Source organism: Echinops telfairi, unplaced genomic scaffold (assembly GCF_000313985.2).
Source record: "Echinops telfairi isolate 266 unplaced genomic scaffold, ASM31398v2 ScPeMD7_5868;HRSCAF=6743_0, whole genome shotgun sequence".
Lineage (NCBI taxonomy): Eukaryota > Metazoa > Chordata > Mammalia > Afrosoricida > Tenrecidae > Echinops > Echinops telfairi.
The window spans coordinates 15,141,610-15,147,790 of record NW_022109767.1 but is presented as its reverse complement, the minus strand read 5'-3'; the positions used below and the strand labels follow the sequence as shown (position 1 = coordinate 15,147,790).

The 6,181-nt window shown below is 39.0% G+C and overlaps 1 protein-coding gene and 1 pseudogene across 1 annotated transcript in view; both read right to left on the bottom strand.

Annotated features, from left to right (window-relative positions):
- The window catches only part of FSTL5 (follistatin like 5), a gene marked incomplete at its 3' end in the record, with an annotated part of 780,165 nt that overhangs the window by 242,434 nt on the left and 531,550 nt on the right, over positions 1 to 6,181 (bottom strand). The window lies entirely within an intron of this gene.
- LOC105979149 lies at positions 10 to 669 on the bottom strand (annotated as a pseudogene).

Genomic DNA, 6,181 nt, shown 5'->3' with positions numbered 1-6,181 from the left:
CATTTATGGCTAAAGGTTTAACTGGCCATCTTCCTCAATTTCTACTCTTTCTTGACCATTCTCGACAATTCTCTTCATTGTGCACTTTCTGACATTTATTAATTTAGTAGACACTGTGCCACTAGCAACATATGCCGTGGAAGAGAACGAAGTCAGGTCTTCACGACCCAACGAACCAAATGAAGTGAATCCGGTACCGAGAGCAGAAATCCCACCTCTGCAAGACGGAAACTCGCTCAGGGCAGAGAAAAAGGATCCTGCAGCTTGGGGGGACTTCCACAAGGGCCTCTGAGCTTCCAAAAAACAGTCCTCAAATGGATCTCTGATGAAGTCAAATGAAAATGGGTCCCTTCCACCAAACATTTCCCTGGAAACATCATCTGGATTATGGTATGTGACGCAAAACTCAAATGGACTATCAAAATGACTTCCACATCCACTTCCACCCCTTCATCCTGCTTTGCCATATTTGTCAGTGATGCACGATGTATTGCCAAGGATCACACCTAATATGCCAGAGCTACTTGTTTGAATTTCATCTCTGCTTCCTCCTTATTCTCAGGATTCTAATCAGGATGGCACTTCAATGGCAATTTACGATATGTTTTCCATATCCTCGGGTGAGACATGCCTCTGCACACCTAGACCTTCATAGCAATCCACCACGTTTCAACAGATTGTTGGAACAAGTCCCTAGGAGGAGACTAGGAGACCCGCCAGGCAGGGAGCCAAAATCTCTTCCTTCGGGCATGCGTGGCAGACGCTGGCAGAGGAGGTGGTTCTGGGTCCTCACTCTTGCCTTTCTCAGGCCTCTTCACTTTTGAGCCACCATCTTTAGCAGTTTGGGGTTTTTTTCAGTTCATTCTCTGAAACTATGAGTACTAAAAGGTATTATCTTGAGAGACTGTCAGATTTTGTTAGAGCACAGGAAGCTCTATGATACTATTCTACATGTAAGGTAGAAGTCCTGCATTTTTGTACATCATCAGAAAGGTAAGAGAAATAAACACCAAACAATACTGCTTAAGTGATTGTCACAAATGTTCCTTTCTCTGTTATGTTTTCAATCATGAAAGAAATTATGACCATAAAATTTTGGTGGCTGTTAAGCAATTGACCCCTTATACTTTTCTCTTAATTTTTCTTTTAAAATAAATGTTTGGAGCAGAGAAAATACTCACAATTGGGGCATTATAAAATTTTGGAAAAAAACCATTAATTACAATTAAACAGTAATGAGGTTACTACTGTGAAATGAACTTTATGGGCTTTGGGAGCTTTGCAAGATACATTGGCATTTGCTGCACCCATAAATAGGGGCCCTAGTTACTCATTGGGCCGCTAAATGCACAGTTAGCAGTTCGAACTCACCAGCTGCTCCACAAGAGCAAGATTACACTCCCTGTTCCTGTGAAGATCCTGGGAAACCCTAGGGAGAAGTTCTATTCTGACCTATAGGACCACAAAGCGTCTGAATCAATTGCATGATAGAGGGTCTGATTTTTCTTTCTTCCTGCCTTTCTTTGTTTTGAATACTCTCTTCTGTGCCATTTAACTGCAATGATGCCGAACATTTTGCAGATGTGTCATTCATGGTTTATCAATGCCAAGGTGACCAGAGAAAGATAAAAATAATCAAAAGTATTTTTGATATTGTATTCTGTGGTACAAATAACTCAATGTGATCTTGTCTCTGGTTCCTGAAAATAGCCCTTGAAATTTCTCAAGTAATCAAGGGTGTCATTGTTTTTGCAAAATTACCATACAACACTTATACACGTGCAAATGAAGTGGGATTCCCAAAAACCACATCTGGCAAATAATTTCAGAAAAGGAGGGAGGCATGATCCATTCAAACGTGTATATGCATTCATTTGATCAGTATTGTATATGCAATAAAGCACCAATCATGACTATGCATTGAGGTGTCAATCATGCATATGCATCACTATATGGTTCCTGAACAGGGAAGCAGTTGAGCTTCCTGGATTAGGGGATAATATTGATGCATGGGAAAGGGTGTCGTGTTTTTGGCCACAGCAGAAACCTTGTGTTAAAAACTCTTCTAAACCTTGTCTAATGTATTTCTATGATTTTACCTTTCTTGTACTTATGACTATAAATAATCAACAAAAACAAACAAAAAGACCGACTGACATTGAGTCAAAGCTACTGTAGAGATTTAAGGAACCCAAAATGAGCAGTGAGAAACAGCAGAAGTTCTCTCTCTGTCATTGAATCATTTCCTATACATAGCGTCCAATAGGAGGTAGAGCTGCCCCTTTGGGGCTCTGAGATTGTAACTCTAGAGAAAAATAAAGTCTCATGTTTCTCCCTTGGATTGCACGTGGTTTCAAACTGCTGACATACTGGTTACAGCCCCAAATGCAACTCACTACATCAGTAGGGGATCATCTGTGTATTTTGCAATTGATACGAAGGGCACTATCATCTTAACTTGCTGATGTAGCCCCAAGTAGCCAGAAAGAAAGAATTTAGCTGGCTGGTAAAAATTGGAATTGTTGTATGGACTCCCTAGCCTGGGGTTGGTATCCACTGACATAGCAACAGGGGCAAGAGAGAGAGAGGGGTGTCAGATAGTTTAAAGTGCAAAGAACTGGGTGGGAACATGAGCATTTAACACACACGTAATTGGTGGCCCAGGGTGGTCGGGGTCTAGGATTGCTCTTATTCCATGTGTGTAGGGGCAGAGAGCAGTCGCCACTTTCAGTGGTTGGAAATAAGGATCACGGAGATAAGGGAAAATGAAGCCTAACGCTACTGGGTCTATGCTAAAGATTGGCAGACATTTAGCAAAGATGCGGGGCTTGCCAATCTTGCTATTTTAGCAGTTCCTAGAGTTTAAAATCAATGTAAATATCATCTGTATAGAGAACAGGAATATTGTTTCACAAAGTTTCTTGTTTTGAGAAATAAATCAGTTAAAATATTTTTAAATGACAATAAAATGACCAGAAAATACTGAGTATTCCTTAAATTTCATAATTATGCTATATGTTGTAAATGTATAATACAAATTATATAACCAAATATAGATGATGACAACAAGGACCCGTTTTGTGTTATGTATTCAATTCCTTCCCTAATCCCCTCTTGCCTAACCTGGAATTAACAGAAGATTGTCTTCATTGAATGCAGCCTGTTCTCTTGGTTCAGTGCACACTTACATAAGAATGCCAATCTGCTATCTCTGTGTTTGGCAATCATCAAATTCCTTGGATTCTCAGAAGTCTTCTGGGATATACATAACTTATACTTAAGTTCTATTGATTCTTATTTTCTGGTGTATTTGTGTCTGTAATTTTCATAGAGCATTATTAAATACAATAGTGTGGTTTTCTCTTTTCAGTATGTTATGTGAGATTTTGAGCCTTTGTCTTAAGTTAGTCTTGTCTTATTTTTGCTCACATTATTGCATATTTCAGGAGGTTATATTTAAAGTAAAAAATCAATATGCTTAATGAAAAGTGTTATTAAGGAAATTAAATCTAGAATTTGCTGAGTTGTGCAAGGCTTAAATGATTGTTTGTCAATAAACATCACATTAACTGATAATCCTGCATGTTGCCAAAGTAAATAACTAACATATTTAAAAGATTTTAAAACATTAAACATCCATATGTAATATTCATAATATAAAATTGAAGGTGTAAGGAACATCAATATATAATGTATTTGCTCTTTTACAAAGTGCTATGTATCACTTAGCTATGTACCACTCTATTAGGGAAAGTTGGACCTTATAATAAACCAAATACACTCTGCTATCCTGAATCAATTCTGAATCATAGGGACCCTCTATTACAGAGCAAAACAATTCCATGGTGTTTCCAAGGCTACCAATCTTTCAGGATGGAGCTCCAAGGACACTATGGGCTATGGTTATGGCTGCTAATCTCCAGGTTGTTCATAAAATCCTACCAGTAGCCCTGAAGAGAACACTGAGGCTGACTGCTCACAGAAAATGTGCAGTCTTGGGAACCCATTATAACAGATAACTATGAGTAGGCATCTTTGTCCCACTGACCAGCCAGTGATGTCAAACATAGTAGCCTAACCCTTAACCCACTACACCACCAGAACTACAAAAATTGGGGCATAACTGAAGTACTTTTAAAAGATAAAAAAGACCATCTCTCATGAGCTCTCTGGATCCTGCATCTGCCTCTACTCCAGGGTGGCATAATGATAGAATGACCGGGTCTGGGCTTGAGTCTTAACTATGATGTAATTTTCAGTGACCTAAGCATGCAATGACAAGGTATGAGCTATAGAACATGGCTTCTTTATGGCATGTACAAAACAGAATGCAACTGGAGGGAAATGAAGTCCCACAGGAGAAGCCCTATTCTATATCTGAAACATTGTCATCTACATGTTTTGCTCACTGCAGATTACACCAAGTTTATGACTCAGCCCAGACACAGTCATCCCAGCACTATAGCTCGTGTGGCTATTTCACTCAAAGTACAGCGCCGCAAAAACCCACCAAAACACTGCCATAGAGATGATTCTGATTCACAGTGACCCTCCACGGGGTTTCTGAACCTGTAAATCTTCAAGGGTGCAGATAGCCTCTCTGGTTTCTCCTGCAGAGCTGGTGGGTTTGAACTGATGACTTAGCAGCTAGCCAGTCACCACTTACTCAACACCCACCAGGGCGCCTTCAGTACAGTGTGGGTCCACAAAAAATCAAATTTGATTTCACACTCCGTACCACTCCAGAAGTTTAGGTAAAAATCGGATAAATGGAACATGTACATACAAATGAAAATTGAAGAATATGTTATAGTTGAATCAAATTGATGTCATTCAATTTGAATAGAGATGTAGACAAGATGAAATCTAATATAAAGATATAACAAAAACTGAATATTTCAAATGACAATTACACGTGGCTGACATTTGTTTGTGAGGAGCACTAGGATGTGATGGGTTAGCTCAGGGCTGCGAACCATAAGAACCGCCAGCGCTCTGTCAGGAGTCTCAGAAACACATAGAAGGAGCACTACTCAGTTTTAGAGTGATGCAAGGAGTAGGCATCCATTTGATGTCAGTAAGTTTTTGAGTTCTTTAAACATCTGTTTTTGCTGTATTTGTGCTGTCTTACTCTCCCGGAGTAATTACTATTTCTAAAATAACAGTAAACTTCTGCTTTTTTAGTCCCAGATGATGGAGCCGGTACTTCTTGAAACATATATAAGAAGAAAAGAAGTCTGGGAGAAAGAAGAGGAGGAAAAAAGAGAGAGAGAGAGAGAGAGTGAGCGAGCAACAACACAACCTAAATTAATCGCATGTACTATATGGTAGCTAGAGTGTTGCTAACTTTAAACGCTATATCACATTCTCATTAAAGGAAATAAATAGTTTTATTCTAAAATTAGTATCATTTTACAGGGAAGTGGGCTGGGACACAAAGAAATCCTATTAAAGGCAAACACAGGCAGTATTTGCAAATCTCCATGTCATGAGGTAGAGCTAATCTCAGAATGTAAACCTGGACTCCTTCCATTCTGACACATCTATGAATGAGCTCTGACGATGCTGTCTGGTGGGGATTGGATTGCTGACCGCTAGGTCCATAGTTCACACCCAACCGGCGTTTCTTTGAGATGAGGGTAACTGGACGTATAAAGACATACAACCTCTGTAAAGATTTGCTGCCAAGTTTGATGGAATCAACTTGATGTCAGTGGGTCTGGGTTTTCTTGGTGTATCATACTTTAATCTTTTGCAACGAGATTGAATTCAAGTGTTGGATGAGTAAATGCATGCTAAATTCTGTCACATATATAATAAAGATATATTTCAGTAGATACAATTAAAAACATAATGTCATTAAATTCCATAACCTTTAATTGACCATATTTGTTTAAATCATTTTATTTGGGGCTCATACAATTCTTATCACAATCCATACATATATCCATTGAGTCAAGCACATTTGTACATTTGTTGCCCTCATCATTCTCAAGACATTTGCTTTCTACTTGAGCCCTTGAAATCAGCTCCTCTTTTTGTCCCCTTCCTCCCTGCTCCCCCTTCCTCATGAAACCATAATTTATAAATTATTATTATTTTATCATATCTTATACTGTCCTATGTCTCTCTTCACCCACATTTCTGTTGTCCATCCTCCAGGGAGGAGGTTATATGTAGA